Source organism: Nanorana parkeri, unplaced genomic scaffold (genome assembly GCF_000935625.1).
Source record: "Nanorana parkeri isolate BGI_ZX_2015 unplaced genomic scaffold, ASM93562v1 scaffold64, whole genome shotgun sequence".
NCBI lineage: Eukaryota > Metazoa > Chordata > Amphibia > Anura > Dicroglossidae > Nanorana > Nanorana parkeri.
Genome location: NW_017306332.1, coordinates 148,510 through 175,775, shown reverse-complemented (window position 1 = coordinate 175,775; position 27,266 = coordinate 148,510).

The following is a 27,266-nucleotide window of genomic DNA, read 5'->3' as shown; positions in this document are numbered from 1 at the left end:
CGGGTGAGTATAACTTTGTTATGTTCAGCCCTAGACCAAAACGAGCACTTAACCCTTTCAATGCAGGGGTAGACCCATTGCAAGGGTTAATAATACTTTTCCCTGGAGTTCTGCTTTAACGTGTATGTAAACCTTAATAGTGAACGTCTATTGTTTGCTCCATTTTGGTGTGTTAAATATACAGTTTAAATGTATTCATTCATTTCATCACAGGCATTATATTATGCCTTACCTATTAACAAAATTGTATCTTATTTGGATATCACTGGGCTGTAGATCCTCAAATCATCTCTGAATTGGTGTGGACACTGTCCTTCCTTTTGGATGATGGCTACTTTTGTTCCCCATGGCCTGTGTGTGTTGTAGCCACCACTCCAGGCTCATGCCCATGATGGACTAAAATCCCAATACAAATTAGTAAACAAAAGTGAGATAGTAGTCCATCAAGAGAGTGAGCTTGGAGCGGTAAAAATAAATTATAAAGCATAAGTAAAAAATGTGCATTACAAAATTTCAGTAAAATAAGTAAGATCCATTTTGATGCATTTTTGATGTGTTTGTGATGCTTTCCAAAGCGTTTTCTTTTATTCTGCATACTCTTTCGTACATGAGTGGTATACAACTATCTAGCTGGGCTGTATATAAAACATCAAAGTTGCTGAGAAAGAGAACCACATTTTTCTTTTTGCACCTTGTTCAGACCAGAAAAATCAGGGTATAATTTGGCAGTTATCTCCCTCCACTTTCCCATCTTCTGCCCATTGTTTTTGTAGTTGGGGTGCTTAGGATCATAGAGGAGTAGACATTCCTCCACATATTTTATGAAGATGTCAGCATCCACATCGGCCATGGCTCCAATATCTCTTCTACCTGTCCCTGGATGATGACACAATCAATCCTTTTTTTTTAATGCGTTCCGGTGCGTTTTGATGCGTTTGCATGCATTTTTGATGCGTTCCGGTGCAATCAGATGCAGATAAAATAGGACGAGCAGTACTTTTTCTGACTGCATCTGAACGGACTGCAATGGTGTGAATACAGCATGAGAAGGCCCATAGGAAAGCATTGTGATGTATTTTGGCTACAGCAGCCAAACTGAGCCGACTGCATCACAACTGCATATGGTGTGAACTAACCCTTAAAGTTTCCCTTTACAGACTACAATAAAACACTAACTTAAAGAAGAACTCCAGGATTTTTTTAAATTAACCCTTGCAGTGGGGCTACCCCCACACTGCAAGGGTTAGGTGCTAGTGTTGGCCTAAGGGTGAAAAGAAAGAAGATATACTCATCTGATTCTTGGTCCTTCAGCAGTCAGAGCTCACCTCTTGTCATGCCTGTGGAAGGGACCCTGAGTTGCTGTACGTTGCTGTACGACGAGATGTGTGTACATCAATATAATTACCACTCATTGAAGATTTTACTTTGGTGTGCTGGTGATATACTTTACTACTTAGAGCTCACCTCTTGCCCCCTCCCCTCCAGTTTGGGTATAACCCTCAACGTCCACACGTCTAAAAAAATTTAAAAATCCCAGAGTTTCTCTTTAAAGGAGCAGAGACCACTTATATAATTAAAACTTTCTCAGCCTGAATAGGCCAAACATCTATGGATATGAATAAGCCTAATTGTCCATTGCCTGCTGCCTTTCTTTCATAAATAATCTGCAATGCATTCTCTTGTCTCTGAAATGTACTGAAACAATGTTGTGTCTATTTGCCTTATAAGAATGACTACTGAGTGTGAAAAAGGATATCACACATATTTGTGGCAATAATTGATTCTTCGGGATTCTTTTTACCCCTTTATTTGCTACATATAGTGAATGTTTTTCCTGTGCAGTATCAATTGAGGACAGAGCTATATCAGACTTTTTCTGTCACATGTTTCTCTGTTTCAAAGAGAAGTTGAAAACCTGTCCACATGTTTTGTTGTTCATTGACATTTCTTCCTCTTTTGGAACCTCAACCAATCAGCTGAGTAAATACAAGGTACTGCCACTTTCTTCATGGTGATGTAGCCTTTATTTTTATTGGCTGAGGCTGGGCTCTTCCTGTCAAAATAGGCCAAGCAGCTCTCTGAGTGGCGTTAGCCTTGGTAGCCAATGCTGTAAAACAACAGAAGTGGAGTGGACTAGACCCCATAAATCTGCATTTGGGAACATGTAAACAGATTTTCTGCTTTCTCTCTGGAAAGTGGTTTCCCCACTTTAAAGGAATTTGATAATATTTTGGGTCAGTTTAATTGTAATTTATTTACTTTTACAGTTCATACATTTTAAAAACGTAGCACCTGCCAGCAGCCCCTTTAGACTCCATTCACACATAGTGGTAGCGTTTTCCATGCCGTTTTTCGCACGAAAAACCACACAGAACGAAACTGCGCAAACTAACATGCGCAGATCCCGCACGTTTGCAGCTATTACTATAGCCAGAAACCTGCGGAATCCACCATGAAATCGTGCTTGTACTATCGGTTTTGTACCACACAGCCGCCGCAAAAGTCTGAACAATGCACATTGCAATGCTTTGTTTTTTATGTTTAGCGCGGTTCCGTGAGTATTTGTACGGCTGAATACGAGAGGAAAACTGCTCATGTATGAATGGAGCCTGAGACCGCCTGGTAGGATGTCACTCCCAGAGGCAGAATGTTTCCCCTCCGGCCAGTGACAGATCCCAGGGAGCAAGCTCTTTGCTATTAACAGGATCGGGAGGATCCTGATTGGCTGCCGCCTGGCTGGGATTGTAGTCCTACCCACTGGAATGATGGAGACAGCCTAGAGTGCCCACAAGTACGGAGTAGAGAGAGCCCGGGTACAAGGCTGGTAGTTGCTTGGAGTGCAGCAAAGAGTGGCCCCCGGAGACTGGGAGAGGGTTGGAAACATGGCTACTGTGTGTTGCCTGGACAAAGTGTGCCAAGAGCCTACGGCAGAGTAGTCTGAGCTGTGGGACATGTGCTGTTGCTGTGAGCAGAATCTGCTGCTGTGTGTGCCAGAGACCACAGATCTGCAGAAATAGATGCTGCTGTGCTGTGGACTGAGCGCTGAGCCATCCAGAGATTGACCGCAGTAGATCTACAGTGGAGGGGAAATACAAGGCAGAGCCACCAGAAAAGGCTCATCAAACAAGTGCAGGTTTAAAAGGGAGGCCCAGAGCTGTGAGCTGCCTTACACCTGATCTCTCCTGAATACAATTAATAAAATAAATGTTCAAAACCACAATAGATTCCCTTTAAAGAGCTTTTCTTGTTTACTTTTATTTTTTCCAGCCCCTTCTCAAAAACCTTCAAAAATAATTTGTCTAGTTCCCACATGTAGAATGCAGAATGTAGACTATCACTCTACATCATCTCTGTAACTGCCCCCTTTATCGTGAGTGGGTGGACAGGATACAGACAGGACCTTGTCTTTAGTCATCCAGAGTTTAGCTGTAAAATCTCATTTATCATAATGTGACTTTTATAGCTTGAGGCTCCATTCAAACATGAGCGATTTTTGTGCGGAAAAGCGCTAAAGTTGAAAATCAATGCATCCCAGTGTGCATTGTTCACACTAGGGCGGCATACACGTGGTAAGACACTGCACGTCCCGCAAAAAAGTTTTTGCGTGATTTTATGGGTGAATTCCGTGCGTTTGCGGCTATTACTATAGCTGCTCATTTACGCTTATTCCTCCCGTGGTGTTTTCCAAAAAGCAAACGCCATGTGTGAACGGAGTCTTAGCGAGATTTACATTTTACCAAGAGACAACAAAGACAGCTGAAAAATAATACCATACAAATTGTTTCATCTTTCATACAATGCCAACTTAAATATTTGGCATTCACTAGGATTTGAAAACAATTGGAGATGATCTGATTTTTCCCTTTGCACTTCAATTGTCTCAATGAGGGGAAAATCAGTAGGTGACTCATTACTTATTAGCAAAAGGAAGAGCAAGGGAAATTGAGGAGCACATCCCCAAAAAAGTTAAATCATATAGTTAGACCAAACTTTTTTTATTTTAGTTTTAGGATTAGAAACCTTGTCAAGTTTTTATTTGCCATCTACATCCAGGATAGGAAGACTCATCGTCTCTACTTGTCCTGGTGACCTTTTGCCATTAGGACAGAGAGTGATGGCAAATCCAAAACTTTAGAGTTGTCAGCAGAAAAAAAGGTGAGAGTAAAGCTGGCCATACACCTTACAACCATCGCACGACTTTCATTGTGCAATGGTTGTAAGGTGATTAAAATTTCGTACGATCTGCCCATCTTGGACAAGCAGATTGTACTTGCGATCATCGCAAGCCCTCCCCGCTGAGGGGAGGGCTTGCAATGATTGCAGTGGTGAGCGGGCAGTGTGCACATGCGCACACAGCCACGTGTGGCATTCGTCTTCTGAGCACGCCATCGTCCAGCTCGGAAGAAGAAAGTTGTGCGACAGTACAGTAGAAGCGGTCGCACGCTGCCCATACACCTGCCAATCGTAATATCATACGATAATCAGCCGGTTTATGGGCACCTTTAGGGGTTATTCACAAAGCTGCCGAAGGCAGCCGAGTGAATAACCCAGCCGAAGTGAAGTGAGCCGAACTATGTTGGGCTTGTCACTTCTGGCTTGTACGGCTGATTTCAGCTGCACATCTGCTGAAATCAGCTGTACATCGGCTGCACTTCGGTCAGCTGAACATGCTCTGCATGTTTAGCTGAGCCAAAGTGCAGAAGGACTTCGACTCAGCCAATCCAACATCATTCGGCTTGGCTATTCTGCTCTGTACCTCTGTGGTACCGAGCAGAATAGAAAATCAATGAGAAGAGTGGGGGGAAAAAAGGTTGAAAACATTTTTTTTATGTAAATAAACAGTAAAATTTTAAAATAAAAGAAAGATTTTACCAACTGTTTCCAATGCTGGGACCTGCTAGAGTCTTCTAGCAGGTCGCAGCCAATGAATAACAACTGAGAAAGCCGTCCGTGACATCACGGCCGGCTCCACCCAGTTGTTATTGTTTAATGACAGTTCAGCATCCCCAGGTCATTTGGGGACGCTGATCTGTCATTACAACTGGCTCCGCCCAGCTATCATTTGCGGGGGAAAGGTCGACCTTCGGCAGGCCATTTGCCCCGCTTCGGCTGTCACTTCGGCTCAGTCAAGCCGAAGCATATGCCTTCGGCTCGGCTGAGCCGCTCTGCCGGCTTCGGAGGCTGTACGGGTTATAGTGAATAGCCCATACAGCAGCCCTTCAGTTCCCGCAACCGAAGCGAGCGGAAGGATCAGCCGAAGCTACGGCTGGATCCTTCTGCAGCTTTGTGAATTACCCTTTAAATCTTCCAATGTAGACACCTGTCTAAGGGGGAAAATCCCCTAATTTGCAGATTTCCTCTCACTGTTTTATATCTGGGACAGGAAATTAAATTAAATTTCCCCAACAAGCAAACATTAAACCAATAGAGGTTTCAACCCATCCCACCTTTATACAAAATAAAAAAATGGCTTTATGTACACTCTAGGTACAAGAAAGAGCAGTCATTATGCTTTCCATTGTGGAAGTGCTGGTGAGCTTTGGAAACCATGTTGTCTCAGTTCAAGAGGGCTATCTTCTCAGTCAAAATGAAATTACAAAGAGTGTGGTAAAGCATGTCTGTGTCATCTTGCTGGATTTTTCAAATTTCTCTCTTACACATTGTGGTGTTCACTTTGCAAGGGAATTTGCAGTTTGCGGGGTAGGCTCCCCCTTATTTTAGTGAATGAGGTGAAGCTCTGTTAACTTCCATCACCCAATCATGTGCAAGTAAAGATACCTTTTTTATTTTTCTTGCATATGATTGGGAATTCTTTGCAAAGAGAAATTTCACTTCATTCAGCAAGCTAAGAAAAACTGTCCCTGCAAATTGCAAATTCCCTAACAACGTGAACAGCATATTTGCTTTTAGTAAATCACCCCACTGGGTTTTAGAAATCATTACAACTGGCTGGTCCATAGGGGTAATTTAGTTATCCGATTCTAAACTCTTCAACAGCTGCACATTCTTTCCTAGTAAATAGACCTCTCCAGCGTTTTCCCATTGGACTTTAGCTTCCCAAAGTATTTTTTCACTCTAGTAATTTAGGAGTCGGATATAATGCATATGTGGGAAGGCATAAAATTGCTACTTTATGCTCATAAAGTAGATGGAAATTAGAGACATTCTGAAGTGAAATAGTGTAACAGATCTTTAGGACAGAAAATATCTGTAACGAAATTAGATGGAATTCTCAGTCTATGACATCAGTATTATTTTCTATCACATTTAAGAAGATTTCCAGTTAACTAAAATGGAAGGATATTGCTAAAACCAAGTTTCTTTTTAAATGACTAATTAAGACTAATTAACACTTAGCTGCCCTCCGTGTCTACCCCCGCCACTTCATCATGCTCACTGGCAACAGAGTTTGACTAAAGAACCAAAGTCATATGCTACATTGCGTAGCTGGGATTTTTCTCCTAGTCCATACCTACTCATTAGTAACATACTGGGGATAAGCACTGACCATTCACAGGAACAAAATAAAAACAAATCGTTAGAATCATGGTTACATCACTGATGGTACGTGTGGTTTTAGGGAAATGGCTGTAGGCTTCATAGATATGTAATATGTCCTTTTTGAAAGTAATGTGAGGTTCAAATAACAAAGTCTCATGCAGCACATCAGAGCCTTATTCTGTTCCTCAATTAAAAAGACACAGATGTTCCATAGTAAAAAACAAGAATTGAAACTGGTTATTCCTTTGTCTGATGCTTTTTCAGATGGCATATGAGTCAGCCGTGAGATTCAGGCAATGCAGTCTGTTGTGCTGTATGGCTGGCGCCATAGAGCTGGCACTCAAACCTCCATCCTGGCAATCACCTATGCACATTGTACTTAAGAGTGCCTAGAGCTGGGATACATGTATCTCCCAATACCTGGCCAAATACATTTTTGGCCGCACCAGGCAATTGCAGAAATGCTTAGACGCAGCAGTTTTTCTTACAGTGCTAATTCAGATAGTAAAATGAAGTTGCTTTTTGAGGAGCCCACCAGCGGCCTAACCACTGGGCACTGGAAGCTGATAATCACTTGACACAGTGGGAAAAAGACTAATCTTTAGCGCCTCAGCCATTGAGAGTCATTGGCCAGGGCAGCTAAATGTTGTGAGTTCACTTCAATAGAAAGTGTAGTTTGCCCATCGATTTACAGGAGTCAATATCACTAAGGTTTACTTTAAAGGCTAAGTTTACCTTTGGGGCCATGTTTCATGTTACACCCATATTCTCCTCCCCACGTACCTAAATTATGGGGTTCTTCTTCTTGCAGAAACAGCCGCCTCATCTGTGAATGGCGAAACTACAACCCCCATCAGTTATCGCCGCAGAGGGACTCAATGTAGTTCTCAATGGAATACAAGTGCCATGACATCACCATTCATTAATTTGTAGTCCATTTGTTTTTGTTTTTTCTGTCCATGTTACTAAATGTCTGTACCTCGGTACGGACATGAACAGAAGGAAAAGTCTGCAGGAGCCAGAGCATTGCACCACCGATGATGATCCACTGATCGCGGTTGCAATGGTTTACTGGCTCCAATGCAAAAAAAAATAAGTGTGCATTTATTTATTTATTTATTTTCAGAAAAGTGGACTTTATCTTTATCCTGCTCATCTACACCCAGTTCCCCTTACCCCGGCATTTGGGGCAGAAGAGCGTTATGATGGGGAAGCGAGGAAATGGTAATTCAACTTTGCTCACATCATCTTCTGTAAAGCAAACCCACAACTTTATCGAGTCCCTTATCTTCAAAAGATACATACCCCTTTATGAATATCTTTATTTGAAATACTGTCCTCTGCTAAAATCTATACTATCCTTTATCCAAGATCCAGCAGATGCACTTAATCTTCTACAGAGTGGTGAGTGGCAGAGTTCTTATAATTGTAGTGGAGTTGATTTCTTATACACAAGTATGCTGTTCAATTTGCAAGGGAATTTTCTCTTAGGTTAGTGAATGTGGTGAAAATTCACTTTGTAAAGTATACCCATTCAAATGAAAAAACAGTGCTGGCATATGATTGGATGATGGAAGTCAGCAGAGCTTTACCTCATTGACTAAGCTAAGGGGACATTCCCTTGCAAAGTGAACAACTTATTTGCCTTTAGTAAGTTAACCCCTGTGTCTCTTCACAGCTTAAGCTGGCCATGCAATTTTTTTTACACTTTTCAACCCTGCGGGCTATATGAGAAAAAATGCTTGATTCCTCCATCTATGCTAAACAGTGTGGATGGGGGAAACTCCTCGGTTGAACAACCAGAGCCTGCAGCTGTCAGAATACCTGAACAGTGAGGGGCGATTCACACCAGATGCACTGGAGCTGTGCTGGCTGTTGTTTCCAGCACAGCCCCAACGCAAGACAAGGCAATTTACCATGTCACGGATGGTGCCCATTCACACCAACACGATGCAATAGGAACACATTGGTGTGCGCTGGAAAAAAGTATGGCATTCTGTACTTTTTTTCAGCACAGCGGTATGTGACGCGGTACAACCACCTCATACCACGCTATGCCCGTTGAACTGAATGAAATCTTACTTGTGACATTAAAATAAAGTTCCAATTAAAAAAAGTAAACAGTGCGATGCGCTGGGATCAGCACTTCGGCACTGTGCCGGGGAACTGCACACCAGATGCTGTGCGATTAGTGTAGCATCTGGTGTCAATGAACCCTAGCTGCAGATGAACGGTGGCTGCAGTCACTGTTCAGCCAACAATTTCAGCCCAACTCCTTCAACAAAGTAATTTTAAAAAAACCTTAAACAGCTAAAATGTTGAAATTCGGGCAGTGTACGGCCAGCTTAAGTCAGTCAGGTGGACACTTTGTGGTCTCTTTCTCACACTGTTACAAATTTTCCATACAGAGAGTGTCTTTATCATAGAAGACCTTGAGTCTGTTCTTATCATCAACTCCTTAATAGCAAATGGTAAGCACAGAAACAGTCAAGTAACTCCACATGAAAATGTCAAGTGGTTATTTTTATTCTTTAAAATAATAAAAGAAGGTCTTCCTATGTGTGCAATATGCTTTAGCCTCCCTAGTTCAGTCAAAGACAGGCCATCAATCCAAAGAGCCCTCCCAGACTAAAGGTGCCCATTCACGATTATCGCACGATTTCCCTATGCAATCGCGTTTTTGTACGATAATCGCACAGTTGATGGGAAGTGCACATCCGCAATTATTGTACAACCGTTCGACTTTTGTCTTCCCAGCAGGCTAGATAACTTTTATTGAATACTACGAAATTCGATGAATTAGTGGGGTTTTCGTACGAAAAAAATCTCAACAACAACACTGCTCATGCGCAAACGAAAATCTGTTCTGTCAATCGACGAAATCCGTCAAGGTGATATTGCTAATGAACGCTAATTGAAACCCACAATGGTCTGTGCATGATGAGTCAGTTGTACGAAAATCAAACGACAGTTCAATCATTGTACGAAAATAATCGTTCAATAATCGTAAGGTGTAAGGGCACCTTTAGGCCTCATTCACAATGGACCATTTGGGATTCCTGCCGCAGGAACCTATGTATTCCTGCCGCAGGAATCCCAAATGTCCCATTTATATGCGGCTGCAGTACCTGTTCAAGTTAATGACTGGGTAACAGTGGCTGCACCTGTAAGCAGCAGTCCGCATGTAACTGCGTGTGATATGATTATGCGGTTTGGAATAGATCACTGTTGCTGGCGCTTCTATCCTGCTTCCAAGGACAATTATCTATTCTAAACTAGATGTAATCGTATCACATAGTGGAAGAGTCCAGAAGTCGCCAAGAAGACCAGACTTTTTCAAATTTGGAGACAGAGTTATTTAACTGAGTAGTAAGATATTCCAAATTATGAATATCGTGGATCCTCTGAAGCAAAGTAGGTGGAGCAGGCTGTCCAGTTTCATTTTAATCTGAGTTCTATTTATTTTTTTTACATTGATTTAAGTTTTATACATTTTCAAGTAATAACAAATAAACAGAACATAAATAACAAAGATATTCAAAGGTTATTGAACAATTATTGAAAAATGCATGTATGACATAAGAACACTCATATCCAATAACATAAGAAAAATATTAAAGGAGAACTATGAGGTGAGTGCTTTTCACTCACCTCATAGTTCTAGCCGACCTGTGACAATGAGACTGTCACAGGTCGGCTCAGTAGATCGGGAGGTGAGAGGGGCGGGTAGAGCTGGCTCTGCCTCTAGATAGGCAGAGCCAGCTGTCAGCCACTCAGCTGGGCGGATCCCGGCATAATTGTCGGGATCCGTTTCAGCTGCGGCCTTTCAGTATACCGCGAGCTGCAGCTCGCGGTATAGTGAGCTCAGGGTGACGGGAGGACGCTAGTTTGTGTCCTCCCGTTACCCTTAGGAGAACTATGGGGAAAAGCCCTAACCCCATAGTTCTCCTTTAAGGATTGGAACAAAAGGGAAGGAAGACAATTAGACAAGGGAATGACAAAGGCAAATGACAAAGACAAACTCTGGTTATGGTATTTGAACTTATTCAAATTATCATAAAGAACATGAGTTATGGTATTTGAACATTCAAATGATCATAAAGTACATGGATGTTAACCATTAAATAAGTATTGCATATTATGATACAATTTAAAACTAAATGAAAATTTCTTTCTTTCTTTCTTTCTTTCTTTCTTTCTTTCTTTCTTTCTTTCTTTCTTTCTTTCTTTCTTTGATTCTGTTTTCTGAGTTCTATTTAATCCGCTGCAGCCAGATTTCACACAGCTCCTTACAATGTGTCTGTTTTCTGAAGCCTGTGCTATGTAACTTCCTCCCATTCAACTTGACGTATCATCAATCAGAATCAAATTCATTAAGGCCTGGTTCACACCTGGGCGTTTTACAGCGCTGATCGAAGCACTGTAAAACGCTCAAACAGTGAAATCCCATAATGTGCTATGGGCATGGTTCCCATCTGGGCGTATTTCAGCGCGTAGTGACGCGCTGAAATACGCCTTGCGCCCGAAATAGTACAGGAGCTTCATTGGGGCGTATTTCCGCGCGTATCCATTAGGATACAGCTAGATAGCTCTTGTAAACGCGCGTCTGACGTGCGTTTCGTGGACCGCACATCGCGGTAAAAATGCGCAGCCCAAAACGTGCATCATACGCGCATATTTCGAACACCCAGGTGGGAACCCAGCCTTAAAGTGATTGATGATTGTGAGAAATGTCTTGGTCCTAACACCTTGAAACATCAGGCCTCCTGTATGTGAAGAATAGCAAGACGCTTTTACTGCGTTAGAAATAGGTAAGAAAAATCTGTTCCAAGAATATCATTATGGTGAGAAGGGAGAGATAGAATGTGGAAGGCTAAACCTACAGGCTGAACAAAAATAGATAACAGATTCCTCCATCCATGCTAAACAGTGTGGATGGACGAATCTCTTGCTGTGCTTTGTATTCTGATTCTGGGCTACAATGCGAGGGCTCAAGTGCTTGTTTTGTCTAGGAGCCTTAAATACAGCAGATAGACTTACCTGATCTGGCCCTCTGGGCTGCTAGACCGAGCCCTGCACCCTCTTTATTATTATTATTATTATTATACAGGATTTATATAGCAACAACAGTTTGCGCAACACTTTACAATATAAGGAAGACATTACAATCACAATTCAATTCAAGGCAAGATGGTAAGGAGGGCCCTGCCTGTGAGGGCTTACAATCTAAAAGGGAGGGGCCAGTGATTCATGAGGAGGTAGCTGTGTGGGGATGCATTTTTCTTCTCCGGATTATGGCAGTCTATGGACCGCTGCTACCATCATGTCTAAGCCCTCGTTCACACCTGAACGTTTTGTAGCGCGTTCTACGCTCGACGAACGCTCTACAAAACGCTCAAAAATATAAATCCCATTGTATTCAATGGTCTCGTTCCTACCTTGGCGTATTTCCGCCCGTCCCTAACGCGCTACAAAACGGCATACACCTGAAAAGGTACAGGTACTACTTTGGGCCGTTTTGCTGCGCGTTTCCATTGGGATACAGCCAAGTAGCCTTCGGAAACGCGCGTTTGTCGCGCGACTTTTTTACCGCGAATCACGGTAAAAAAAGCGACAGACGCGCATATGCAATATGCCTAGGTGTGAACGAGACCTTATGCAGGTCCACTGACCCGCATTAGAAGTGAGGATGCCAAGGGACATTCCATAGACAGAGCTGAGGGGAAGAGAGGTGATTGCGGAACCTTGTGGGACCAAGGATCGAGTGAGTAATACAGCTTTATTTGAGCCCCCTAGACAAACAAGCACTTAACTCTTGCATATCTGTAAAATATAAGTCAAAGCAACTGGACTTACTGTATTTTTCTTGAAGACGTTTCACTGGTCATCCAACCAGCTTTCTCAATTTAGAATGACTTGTACAAAAATTCTCTGGGAATATATATGGTGAATATTGCTCCAATTCACACATTATGGTATATTACAGATATACCATGACCTGGATGAATGAGAACCTTCACAGACTTAACTCTTGCAGTGCGGGGTTAGCCCCACTACAAGAGTACATTTTTTTCTTTACCTGAAGCTCTTTTTTAACAAAAAAATATGTATGAAAGCTTTCCACTTTCAGAGAAAACCTTAGTTTTCACAAAAGCCTCCCCTGCCTAAAGTCTTGATGCCGAGCCGATGCATATGCGTTCGGCTCGGCTGAGCCGCTCGGCCATGATCGGGAGCTGTACGGGCTATCTACTGAACCGAAGGGGTCCTGGGGCCGAAGCTAGCCGAAGGATCGGCCGAAGCTACGGCAAGATCCTTCGGCAGCTTTGTGAATAGACCACATAGTGTAACATCTCTGGCAAGTTGCTTCTATAAATTTGTGATTACCTTTAAAATGAGGTTCTTTGTGCTCTATAAGTTCATGTTATTACACACCACATAGTATTCCACTGAAATGCCTTGAGTTATCATACTTATTTTTTGTGAACAAAATCTCTCTTGTCATTTTATCATAAGTATCATACGCCTCACGCTGCAGCTGTGGCTGAAATGAAAAATTACATAAGGTCCGAATTTATCACTCAATTGTTTAGCAATGATTAACATTTTCTAGTAAAGTCAATTCACTGAGGGCCAGTTCACACCACAAAGGCTGCGTTCCAGGATGTTCGGCCTCTGGAACGCACTAGAGCGCAAGCCAGCCGACTCCCTACTTTCAGGGGTGGGAGGGGGCGTGGCGGTGCATTGAAGTCAATGGCACCGCAGCCACACCCCCTGCCCACAGCCTTTGTGGTGTGAACCGACCCTGAAACGTAAAGAACATTGTTAAGCTGTATTTGTTACTTGATCTGATAAATAAAATACTTCTGCTTATATGTTTTTTCCTTAAGAAGATTTTTACCAAGAACAAAATATCTTTTTAAGGCACAGTCATTGCAGGAAAAAAGAGTATATATCTTAAAATAGGTATAGGTCCTATACAATACAGGAAACCTGTAATGAGGAATACGTAGGCTGCCATTGCTGACCTATCCTTCTGCAGATGTACATTTTACTGTTATCCGTAGGATCAGATCTATCTATCTATCTATCTATCTATCTATCTATCTATCTATCTATCGATCTATCTATCGATCTATCTATCTATCTAGCTATCGTCAAGTGGTAATAAAGGGGCAACATGAACATGGTTATCCCCAGGAGGTGTTTTCCATAATGTGCTAGTATGTACAGCATATTAGCACATTATGGGTAACTTACCTTGCAGGTAATCCCCTCCAGTGATGTGATGTCAGTGCTTTCCTCCTCTGCCAGGGTGGCCATCTTCTCCTGGTCTTCTTCTGGGTTCAGCACCTTTGGCCTATTGATTGCCTGGGCCAGGATGATGTAACTCCCATGTGCACTTCATTTCAGCACAGGACCTAGCTGAGTTTGCACACCAAGTTGCACATGCACAGCTCAGTGCACACCAACCCTGGCAGGCAGGAAGGAACCATTTATGACAGAAGAGTCTCTTCTGTCATAAAAACCCTACCTGTCAGCGGTTTTTTAAAGAACAACTCCAGGATTTTGAAAAATTGACCCTTGCAGTGGGGCTACCCCAGCACTGCAAGGGTTAAGTGCTAATTTTTCTCTAGGGGCGAAAATAAAATAATAAAAGATAAAGAAGAAATACTCACCTGATCCTGGGCCCTGCGGCAGTGACCGCTCTGCTCTCTGCTCCTCTGCTCCAGCTGTGGTATGTTCATCTGTGTCTTTACGTGTAATAGACCTGTATTTGATGTGTTGACGTTGCTGGTCTTTAGACTGCCAGAGCCTGGGGGGGAAGAGGCTGCAGGGACTGGTCTAGCATCCACGTGGGACTGAGGATCTGGGGTTACTTTTGCCCCATGAACAAAACAAGCATTTAATCCTTGCAGTGTGGGGCTATCCCCACTGCAAGCCTAATTTTTAAATGTTACCTTTTCTTTCCGCTTTAAAGCAGCAGCAGCTTGAAATTGTTATGTATTAGATAGGGAAATTGTGCCATTTTAATTCCATTGCACGATCATGGAAAATTTTAGTATCATGGCTTTTCCTGCACATATTAATTGAGTAAGAATCTAGTTAATGGTTCAATAAAAACTGGTAAGAAAGTATACTGCTAATGTTTAACAGAGGTATAATAAATGTAATAAATATTCAATTTAATTATATTTCCTCTTCAAATCAAGAAACAGGAGACAATTTTGCAAGCTCCCATTCAAAACAAGCAAAGGACAGGACTTTTGTAGTAGGCTTAGTATATAAAGCTAAAATATATAAAGGTAAAATATAGGGCTGTTACTGATTAAAAATGTCGTGTTCGATTAATCGAAATTTTTCGATTATCGATTAATTTCGATTAATTATAACGCACATACAGATCCAACTACATTGGCCTATACACATACAGCACAGCAATGAAGTAATAAAATGAACTGGGGTCACACTAATCCTGCACGTTATTAATCTCATGTGCCCCACTCAATATGGCAGCCGCTTGAGTGGGGCAACTCAGAATAATAACGTGCTGGATTAGTGTGATCCTAGTTAATTTGATGACTTCATTGCTGTGCTGTATGTGTATAGGACAATGCCTTGGCTGGCGCTCGTGCAGAAAGTTTCTTGGGCAAACTTACCGGGCCAAGTGGCTCCGTCGGCTAACGAAGGGAAGGGGGAGGGGTCTGGTGACGTCACGGACATCGACGTCACCGGACTCCTCCCCCCTTCCCTTCGTTAGCCGACGGAGCCATTTGGCCGGGTTAGTTTGCCCAAGAAACTTTCTGCACGAGCGCCAGCCAAGGCATTGCCCTATACATTGCCCTTCCCTTCGTCAGCCCTTCCCTTCGTTAGCCGACGGAGCCACTCTGGGACATCGGTGGCACCTGACTCCTTCCCCCTTCCCTTCATTAGCCAACGGAGCCACTTAGGGAAGGGGGAAGGAGTCCGGTGGCGTTGATGTCCGTGACGCCACCAGATCTCCGACGGGACTCCCAGAAGCCGGCGGAGAGGTGAGTATTTTCATTAGCGATCAAAAAAATTTTAATCGACCAAAAAGATTAATGATTAATCAAGAAATGAATCATTCATTTGCACAGCCCTAGTAAAATATAAAGTCCAATGTTGTATTACCCTTTTACAGCCTACACCCCAATATTCCCCCTATGAAAGGCCATTCAATGTAAAGTGTATTTCCACTTTTGCGGGCAAATTTGGATAACTCCTACTTTATATATTTCCTGTGTTCTAATAACTTTAAAAAAATAAATAACAGTTGCAGTTACTATTTTAGATGCACTTTCTGATAATTCCGGGACTGAAAAATCCTTCTTAGTTCTCACTGTCTGGGATACTTGGGGGGAGTTTTGTTTAGAATATTTTAACCCTGTCTGGAAAGAAAGCACAAAGAGGGCGCCTTTCCTGGTGCAGGTACATTTTATTCAGATAGTCATATCAATGAAAAAAGGTACTCACAAACGTAAATAGGATAAAAGCCATAGGATGATGGGTGAATGGCAGGCAAGTGGACATCAACAGAGGAGTTCCAATGTGCAAGCATACAGATCTGTATGCTTGCACATTGGAAATTTACCTGCACCAGGAAAGGCACCCTCTTTGTGCTTTCTTTCCAGATTTCACAGTCCCCCTGGCTGTAGTGGGGCAGCATCCTGCAGCATGCCCATCACCACATCCCTCTGATGAGTGATTGCCCTTGGCGCTTTTTTTCTTTATATTATTTTAACCCTGTCTGTACTGTACTGGCAGATTTCATTAAACTAGATGAGCAAGACTGTCTCTCCTAACAAAGGGTTAAAGCGCTGAAGGCATTGAATGTTAATGAGGAGACGCTCAATCTGTCCTTAATCTTTCTATTAGGATAGAAAGAGTTTCCTGTTACTAAAATTGGGAGAGGAGCATGCAAAGGCCTGCAAAATAGAAATATTGAAAAGGGAAGATTTTTTTTTATTTATTGTTACATATGGTGTGTCAATAGGAACACATAACAATCATATAGTGAGGTATTCTCAATTTTGACTGCAAAAATAGAAATACACGTATATCTAAGCCCAAGAACAAAACTGTCTTACAGGTTCTTAGACATGGTGGCTATAAAAAATGTATTCATTTTCCCTTATTTTCTCCTGTCCTAAGAAGACAGCACTCACTTATTGTACTACATCTATTGGGGATCAGTGTTCTCACCCGAAGACTGGACGGACATGTGTTAGGACTGCAGAACAGTGTCTCATCTCATAACATGGGAGAAGGTGTTCTGTAGTTTACTGATGTGAACTGGCGAGGACTGATAACGGTGGTTGTTATAACAAAACAGAGTGCATAGGACACAGTGTGTTATTTGTTAAGCCTTCTGCATTGCAGCACTGGGCTCCTTTGTTCAAATCTCAGCCTGGACACTGCATGGAGTTTGCATGTTCTACCTGTGCTTGCCTGGGTTCCCTCAGGGCACTCCAGTTCACTTCCAAACTCAAAAGACATGTTTGTAGGTTAATTGACCCTAGTGTGCATGCGTGTGACATAGGGACCTTAGAGTAGACCCTGCCAACTTATTCAGGTCAAAATGACAGGGTTTCTTTAAATCCCCACCCCTGTACCCCCTGTTCATTTTTACAGTGTTCACCTACCTCTCTTCCGTGATTACAACCGCTACAGCTTGCATGGGGTAATGATATGACTGCTTCCATCAAATGATTGTTGCATATGATAAGCACTGTATCATGGGAAGAAGGTCATCTTCCCCCCCCCCCCCCAAACGCAGAACCACCAGCTATTTCACAACAGCAGCAATGAAGGAAGAACAAGGCCTAGTTGAGTGCCAAGCCCAAACACTGCCTTAGCTACAACACATTATGATCGTAATTTGTTCCTGACGTGCTAGGAAAGTACATGGGGAAAGAATAATGCATACTTGCCAATTGTCCCAGATTTGCTGGGACAGTCCCGCTTTTGAGTTAATTGTCCCTCCTCAGTTGTGTCCCGGGCTGTGTCCCAGGATTAGCTGGGGGGTGGGCAGTATCAGCTTCAGAACACAAGCCACCACAGCCAGGTGCTTCTGGTAGCCGCTTGTGGCAGAATCCATCCTCAGGACAACAGGCACCTCTTTAGCAGAGGCTAGTTCTGCTCCAGGGCTTAGCAGTCTGGAAGGGAGACATGTTTTAAGAGGGCCGAGCCAAGTTAACACATCCTTGTCAACATGAGTAACATTGCTTACTATTGGCATGTGTAGGTAGTTGCACGGCAGGTAAGGTAAGCATTTGGTATCCTGTGACACTTTTACAGGAAACAAAACACAAGTTTCTACCCTCGCCTCCCAGCTGTTTCCCACTAAAGCAAACTGGGTTAAAAATACAATGGTAAGTGATCTCTAAGGTCAAAACTGTCCACAAATGCATTGGGGTTTATCTCACATAGAGGGAAGCAGCATTGAAAGTGCAGGTAACACTTATCATTGGCATGCTCCTGGGTAAAATATAGAAGCCTGTGATGTAAAATTGCTGCTTGCTGCCAAAATGGGCATACCTGCAGTCATGTCTTTATATGTACAAGGCTGAATTAATTCAGAATGTATATGTATGCATTAGCTTGCACTAGCTTGCATTAGTTTGCATTGTGCCGCTGATTTATCTGAAATATCCTAATTTCTGGTAATCTCATGAAACATGTACAGGTTTAGCTGCAAAAGTTGTCAATGTTTTACCCTATATTAGGAAATCAATAATACTTACCTCTTCAGCAGGTAGTATTTTATCTTGACTTTCTTGTAGAGTTACGATGCCCTAAGCAACACTCTCAATGGTAAGGTAAGGTATGCTCCAGTCACCCGTGTATTTTGTGGTTCTATTCATTTGCCCGTACATCAATATGTCCTGTAGTCACATAGGGGTTGGTAGATGGAACAACAGAGTACAGCAGGGCACTGAAGCATCCCACATACCCAGTAGAATGCTGAATGCAGAATATCCTTCAGGCACCATTACTCTTCAAGAAAGCAAAGCTTGAGCTCACAGCCCGCTGAGGAAGTATTTTTGATCCTCTTTTGCAGGGGATGGTTTACAAAAAAATGGGATGTTTTAAACCATTTTTTATGAGCTGATAATGATCTTTAAATAGGTCAAGGTGACTGTAAGATGACCGAAATTATTGGGAAGTATTTTGTACACAATCTGGAATAGTTCCACATATTACACATAATAGCATGTGCTGTACATAGCAAATATAATGAATTATTTACCAACTTAGTTTTTATTTTCAATATCTTCTTCACCTGCAGATGATGCCTTCGATCTTCTAAACTTTCAATGGAACGACTATTTGGTGACCCAGGCCCAAAAATTAACTCCATTAGAGAGATTTCCTCTCAATAACTATAACAGTAAAAATGGTTTCAGCAGACAAGTGAAGGAAATTCTGCAACATGGACACAGACAACAATATAAAGCAGTCAGGGGTTCTAGCATCCCCTTACTCTACTATTAAAAAAAAAATTTAAAAAATGTTTTATTGGTGTCTGAGTTCCTGTTGGAGATTATTATCACTTTTCTGTCTGGTAAACCATTGGTTTTATATACATGTGGCTTACAAATCTACGACTTGAACTGCTAAAAAAATGAATTATGATCTATAAGAAGCCAAGAGCTTCCAATTTCTACCCATAACATACCAGTAGCTGCCTCATTTCCCACCCTCGGCTTATATTCGAGTCAATACTTTTTCCCAGTTTTTTGTGGTAAAATTAGGTACCTCGGCTTATATTCGGGACTGCTTATACTCGAGTATATATGGTATATCAACTTTCGGTTGGTGGCCCTTTAAATTTCTTCCTATATGGAACTGGTCAATTATGAACCCATTTCTATTTTTTGATGTATCAGGTTTCCTTTAAAATATATTTTAAAAGTATCACCAAGGAAAACCAATTTATGAAAAGAGAAAATGATCTTTTTAACTTCAGCAACAAGTATATGTTTAGGGAGCCTACCCCAAATTTTAACACTTGTTGTGCTGCAGGCAGAGTGTCCTACTGTATAATGGTAGATGATGAGAGATGCTGATTGATTATAGATGATGTCAGAGATTAGAGTTTTCATAGCTATACTGCATATAATGTATCTCTGAATATAATGTACTCCTGTATATAATGTACTCGTTAGTAATATAGTGTACTCCTTTATATAATGTAATCATTGGTAATATAATGTATTTATATTGTATTCCTTGGTCATATAATGTACTCCTTCATATAATATGCAGTGATGTACTCAGGGACATAACTACAAATCATGAGGCCCCATAGCAAAACTTTGGGTAACTGTCTCTGTAGCTGGCAGTGTCAACTGTGACAATATATGTAATTGACCTGAACAAGTATGTATCATACAGGCATCAGGAGAGCTGTCAGCATAGTCAGTACACTACTAGAGAGCAGTGCTGGTGGTAAAAGTTATAGTAGCACTAATAACTGTGGACTTGATGGACTAATGTCTTTATTCAACCTCAAATACTATGTAATAATAATATCCAGAATTATATAGTGATGTTAATAATGCTCTTTACACACTTACTCTTCAACCTAAATATAAACTTGTTCAAACTCTAGCTTTTTTGTAGACCTATAAACCTCACCCCTCCTATAAGGTTTTAACAGAGGTGAAACTCTGGGACTTGTGACTGCATTAGACATAAAGGGTTAATTTCAGTCTATAGGAGAAGTTCAGAGGACAATAAATCTACACTGCTAAGATAGATAATAAAATGCTTCTTACTATACAAAGGGCGATCTATGACTAAACTAGATCCTGAGGTCTGACTTCAGTCCAGCTATACTGGAAACCTCACAGTTTAGCTTTCCAAATCAGACCCTTTAATCTGCCCCCTTCTACTCCAGGCCCCATGGCAGTCACGTGGGCTGCCATAACTATTGTTACACCACTTCTTGAGGTACTATATTAGATGACAATGAACAATCATTTCTAAATATGTCTGCAATACATTCACTAGAGGAATGTTTTACAGGTTTAGGCTCTAAAATATAATCTACGTTTTATGCAATATATATTTTATATCATTTTTGGCTAGTGGTTTATTGCCTTAGCCAACATACAACATTATTTGTTTTTTTTATTCATAACAAGGCATTTTATATAATATCTCAAAACTAAATATTTGACCCTATGTAGAAAATGTTTACTTAGTTCATCCATCACCATTGTAAGTTTGGCCAGTACAAACTTTGCCAGTAAACCATTATATGTAAGCTCCAGAGACCTTACACATTCCATTCATTTCCAGTCTGAAATAGTACATCCCTGAAGAAATGCATATGTGCCTCCCATGTGAACACTGGGTTACAATAATCTGTTGCATTGACAGCAACATAACATTGGATTGAGCTACATGCTCTAAATCTTTTATAATAGAATAATTTTATCTCCAGGGCTATACTTTTAGTATTACGTTGAATAAATTAGAGGCCAAGGACATTGGTGCATGATTAAAATAGTTTCAACAAACCATCTTAAAGCTTATATTTTGCTAAGACGGTTAAAAGAGCATACAATATGTTTAATGTGGACCTTATTTTTTCTAATGGTGGTGTGCCTCGTGATTTTTTTCATGAAAAAAGTGTGCCTTTGCACAAAAAAGGTTGAAAAACATTGCCCTAACTAATAATGAAACTGTACCTTATTTGTGTATCACTCAGCTGAAGATCCTCAAATCATCTCTGAATTGGTGCTGACACTGTCCTTCCTTCTGGAGGGTGGCTACATTTGTTCCCCATGGTCCCTGTGTGTGTTGTAGCCATCGCTCTAGGCCCGTGCCCATGATGGACTACAATCTCAATACAAATTAGTAAATTAAACGTGAGATTGTAGTCCATCACAGGAGTGAGCTTGGAGCAGTGGCAACACAAACAGGGACCATGGGGAACAAAAGTAGACCCTGCCAGAAGGACGGACAGTGTCAGCACCAATTCAGAGATTTTTAAGATTTAACTGCTTAGGATAGTGTCACTTTAAAGGGTTATTAAACCCTCACGTTTTTTTGCATATATCTACTGCTAGCAAGCAATAGATAATTGCAAAAACTTTTTTTTTTTTTAAACCTTTTCAAACAGGTTTAAACTTACCTGTGTCTTCGCCACACGCTGCCGTCCGAACATCTGAAGAGTCTCGGGCAGCAGCAAAGGATCTTGGGGCGGTCTCATGCGCAGTTCAGATGTTTGGCCGGGAGATGAGGAGAGACACAAGGTAAGTCTATGGAGCAGCGTGCACCCGCACAGATACCGTGGGACATGAGAGTAGAGGAGGACAGAGGAGTCAGCGCTGGATCGGAGACCGGCACCAGCGCTGGAGGGACAGCTGAAAAGGACAGTAAAGAAGAAGATGATCGGATTAAGAAACATCATTTAAGGTAAGTCCTTACATTAGCATTGTGGGGGGGGGGGGACTTCAATGTCACTTTAACTTTAAAAAAAATAAATAAATTAAGGCATGTTTTGGGTAAATTTAAAGAAAAAGAAGAAATGCCTTTTAATTGGCTCTACTGTTTTAGCAGCTCATACAGTTTTGGTTAGACTAGAGTTCCTCTTTAAATGCTGTGTTGCATACAAACTTTTTAGTTAATTAAAATATAATAACTGCATGCTTAAACAGCAGAGTATTATATTCACTAACAAAACAAATGGTAATGTTTAAGGCTTTTCCCTTGCATCCTCTACCTTGGAGTGGAATGTTGTTAATTTACTTTGACTAACAATACATTGTTGCCAAGTTGGCTTATAATATTAACAAAAGCTGTGTTTTAGGCAGCTTAATACAAGCTTACAATTACAATGTCCTACTCACTGAGCTGTAGTTCCCTTTCTGTTCTCATTAGGAGCTGGAGTACTGGCGCACAGTAAGATTAATGAGTAAGAAAAATTATCTAAATTAGAAATGACAAAGCAGCTTTTATGCCAAAATGTAATTTTTGTCCCAACAAGCCTAAGCTAATTTTACTAATTATAGAGAAATAGTGGTGATTTAAACTGTTCTGTTTACTGTTATGATACCTAAATTAGTCTCCCCTCAAATAACCAAAGTTTTCGGCCTTCATTAAAAAGAAAAAAGTTGCTTAATTGCACTTTGGAAGAAGCAAAACAATAGGATGGAGAGTACTTTATTGGTGTTTATGATTTTTACAAACAAATTCCAGTTCTTCCGCTCAGAGACGGCCTTTAAACACAGGGAGGAATACTCCTGCAAGCAAGATTACCATAAATCAATCTCACTGCATAAATCTGCAGAATAGTAATAATGCAATCGTCTATTTCACCATGATGAAACCGGATAGACGGGTTTCCTAATGCAGAAACAGATCCAGCACAAAAGGAAAGCTGATTTCCATTATAGTCTGCTACATAACAATGATGAATGAGCGGCCTGTCATGTGACCAAGAGTGTTGAGTGATGAGAGGTTCTGCCGTAGGATAGTTTTTAAAGAGATACACACGCCGTTAAAACAAAGTAGTGTGTACATGTTCATGATACATGAGCTATTATTATACGTTTTATCTCAAAGATATGATGCACTATTCAGTATTTGTATAATTGTGCTAATATGCATGTTTGCTAAAGCTTCCCATGGCATAAAATGGCACCCGAGCGATTCATATTGTTTTTGGGTGGATCGAGCTCAAGCTCGAGTAATGAGCTCATGCCTGTGGTTTCTACAAACATCCGACAGGAAGACCTGTTCTGATTGCTATAGTTCCTCTTTATTTAGGCAGCACAGGCAGAGTTGGACTGCACATCCCCCTTCCCTCTCCATAGGCACAAACATGAATGCCTGGCTTTCTGTGCCTACCTTGTGTTTTGGTTGAAGGTGGTTACCCTGTGCCCTCATGTCCTAATGATCTCTAAAATCTATGAGTAAACCAGCGTTCATGGCCTCTTCTCCACTCTACATTTACAACAACCTGTCAGCTCAGCTTGTTGGGTGCTCTGTAGCACTCTTAAAGTGACACTAAACTCAGGAGTTACATCTTTAAAAAATGCATTTAAGTGCCTTAACTATTAACAATACTGTATCTCATTTGTGTATCACCCAGCTGTAGATCCACAATCATCTCTGAATTTGTGCTATCACCATGGTTCCTGTGTGTGTTGTAAAGCAGTTGCCCCCAACCTTTTTCGCACAAGGGACCGGTTACATGAAAGAAATAGTGGGGGGTGGTGGTGGGGGTGGGGGGGGGGGGGAGTTGCCCCCCCCCTCTTCCCCCCCAACATCCCTTCCCCCCCGAGTGTTACTGTGAGCGGTGGCCTCAGGCGGGTGTTGTTTAGAAGGTGGGGGAACCTTGCTGAACCGGTGGTGTGATGAGTGCGCACTGCACGATGTGTGATGAGTGCAGTGGAAGGAGGTGAGCTAAGGTCCCCTCCGCTGTGCGTATAGCGCACTGCCGGCTGAGCGCCGCTTTCTGCAGTTTTTGCTGCTTGTATAATGTATGGAGCAGGCAGGAAACCCCGGGACATGTGGGGGGGAGGGGCTCTGTACCAGGGGAACCGATGGAGCACGACAAGTCCCAGACTGCAGAGCCTGGCAATGCATGCTGGGGCTTGTAGTGCTCAGCAGGCTGAGGAGTGCACGATGCCGGAGGTTGGTGCAGTCATTGGTTGTATATGTATACAACCAATGTGATGGGCTCTCATACATGGCTACTGCACTGTGGATGGGCTGCGGCCCAGTTCCTAAAAGGACACTAAGGGGTACCAGTCCACAGCCCAGGGGTTGGGGATCCCTGTTGTAATGTTACCATCGCTCCAAGCTCGCTCCCGTGATAGACTACAATCTCGATACAAATTAGTAAACTAAACATGAGATTGTAGTCCATCACAGGAGCGAGCATGGAGCGGTGGCTACTTTACAACACACAAAGGGACCATGGGGACAAAACTAGCCACCCTCCAGAAGGAAGGACAGTGTCAGCACCAATTCAGGGATGATTTGAGGATCTACAGCCGAGTGATACACAAATATGATACAGTTTTATTAATAGTTAAGGTGCTTGAATGCATTTGTAAGATTTATCTCCTGAGTTTAGTGTCACTTTAAAATACTTACCATTTGCACCCCATTGACTCCCATTCCTTTTGTTGGTACAACTTGAGCCACCAAAACGTCCCACCTGCCTTTCCCAGCTGCTGTCCAATGTCACTATCCCTGTATGTCTGAAAGTTCACACTTATGATGTAGCAGCAGCAGACAGCAGGGAGACGCAATCACCCCAAGAAGTTTTGGATGCTGAAGATTCTAGCAATGAAAAGTGAAGACTGGAGTTATCAATGCAATAACTGTGATATAACTGTACTTTTACAGCTGTCTTTTTTTTAAAGCAGAACTCTGGATACAAATGTTTTGAATCCATACAGTGGGACTACCCCTGCCCTGCAAGGGTTAAATTCTCATTTTTGCATAGGGTGAAAAATAACAAAGTTATACTCAGCCAATCCCCTGAGCCAGAGAGCTCTTAGACCGGTCCTTCCAGCTGTGTTCCCCCTCCGCTGCAGCGGTCTAAGGTCCCTGAGTCATCTCCTTCTATGCACAGTGTATAGAATGTGAGGACGCAATATGGACATACCATCACTGCAGCGGAGGAGAAGAAAGGCTGGAGGGAGAGCTGTAACAGCCGTCTCCGAGGTTCAGGTGAGTATAACTTTGTTATTTTTGACCCTAGGCAAAAACAAGCACCTAACACTTGCAGTGTGCGTCTAGCCCCACTGCAAGGGTTAAGAACATTTTAACCAGGAGTTCTTCTTTAAACCTTTGCTATAGCGCTACTGTGTCTCTTTAAAGTGTATGTAAACCTTTACAATGAACTTCTCTTATTTGCTCCCTTTTGGTCTGCTGAATGTGCCATTTAAAGAATGAATTACATCTGAAAGGGGCAAAAAATACCTGTTGACTTTTGTGAGTTGGTAACTTCCTGTGCTCTCTGCATGTGCATAAGGTACACTTGTACTCCATTAAGATCTACGAGTCCCGCTACTACGGTGGCAGGAGGGGCTTTCATTCAAAGAACCCCGTGATTTAGGCAAGAGGTGGGCAGTCTGAGGGTGGAAGACTGGGGAACGTTCATCGATAATGTTTAGAAAATTAAAAGAATGTTCCGAAAGTGATTTTAAAAAAAATGACATTCTACTGGGTATGGCTAGCTTTAGCCTTTAATGCAATAAACTAATTCAGTACCTGTAAAGTAAAAGCATTTAAGAATCTTTATGAACTTTGTTTACACCCTCCACAGCTTTACACCCCCGTTAATAATTGCGATTGAGAGGATTTTGCTTTGAAGTTTCACTGAAAAGTACTGCTTCACTTTAATAAATATCATCTACTACAGCAGGATAAACATTGTTTCACTGCTCCAAAACTCTCAGTCCAAATCCCAGACACCATCGGGAACACCAGGTGCTGACCATGCAAGCTTGTCTCAGCTCTACAAATACTTTAAGAGAACAGACTGCCACATCTCCGGTTTCATCACAAGTCCATGTTGTGATTCTCCCCAAGCACCACCCCTAACATGTTTCAGTCACAATGGCTTAAAGTGCAACTAAAGCAAAAACTTATTTTTTCATTATGTACACAGGGGAGAGGGATTCGAATATCTGTCAGGTTGCTGTATTATTGCTGCCTGTGTCCCTCTTTGGGATGTTCGCCCTCTCTATTTGTCCTGGTGATCATTATCACTGAAAGTGAAAGAAAATCCCAAATTGTGGGTTGTCATCAGAACAGAAATTAATGGGAAATCTTCCAATAGGGACACTAGTTCTGGTGACCCTGCTGATTACCACAGATTTCCCTCACTTTGGAGGGAATTCATCTCACTTCCGGTTGTGGCTATTGGACAGGAAGTAAAGGGAAATCTCCCAGATGGCAAAACAAATTGACAGGGATTATAACATTCCCTTACGCAAAAAGGTTTTGGCTTGTGTTCTACTTCTAATCCTTGAGAACTCTACAGTTAAGTCCTGGTGGGTGAAACGCGTTAGTTGATGATGCTTATGTAAGGATCACAACATAGACTTATTTTGATTATATAAAGAACTTTGCAAAGTATTGAAACCGGAGCACAAAACCGCAGGGAGTCACGGAGTTGCCCACCACAGTCGATCGTGCAGAAGGTGCCATTATTTTCTAATGATAGCTTAGTCGCGCCTGGCGGATCGCGCGTGATTTCGCCCGTGCAATTGAGCATGACGGCTAAAAAAAAAAGCAGAACGTTGTATGTCGCAAAAAAAGTTCTTCTACCTTTTTTTTTATCAATTGCCGTGCGGATGTAACCCCACTGAATTCAATCGGGCCGTGCGGCAACCGCTCTGTGCACTAGCACACGATCGTGCAGCCCCAAGACGCGCACCCCAAGTGTACAAGAAGGCCTGAACCTAGCCTGAATCACCTACTCTATGCCAATAATTTCAACAAGCATATTTGAAATTGTTTTATTTAGGGTTTTATTGATTTATTTTTCTTTTACCTATATAAACAATGGATATTCTTTGGCACAGCTCTACTAGTAGAAGGTGAGCTTTGTGTTTCCTACTTCCTCAAAGAACGAACACAGTGGATTTGTTTATTTTGCTTTCACAATCCTCAAGTTGTCGGACAACTTTTAGAAAGGCTCTTGAAGTTGTTTGGAGTTACCGTTGGCAACATTATTGTTCTCGTGACTGCAGAGGTTTCAAATATCCAAA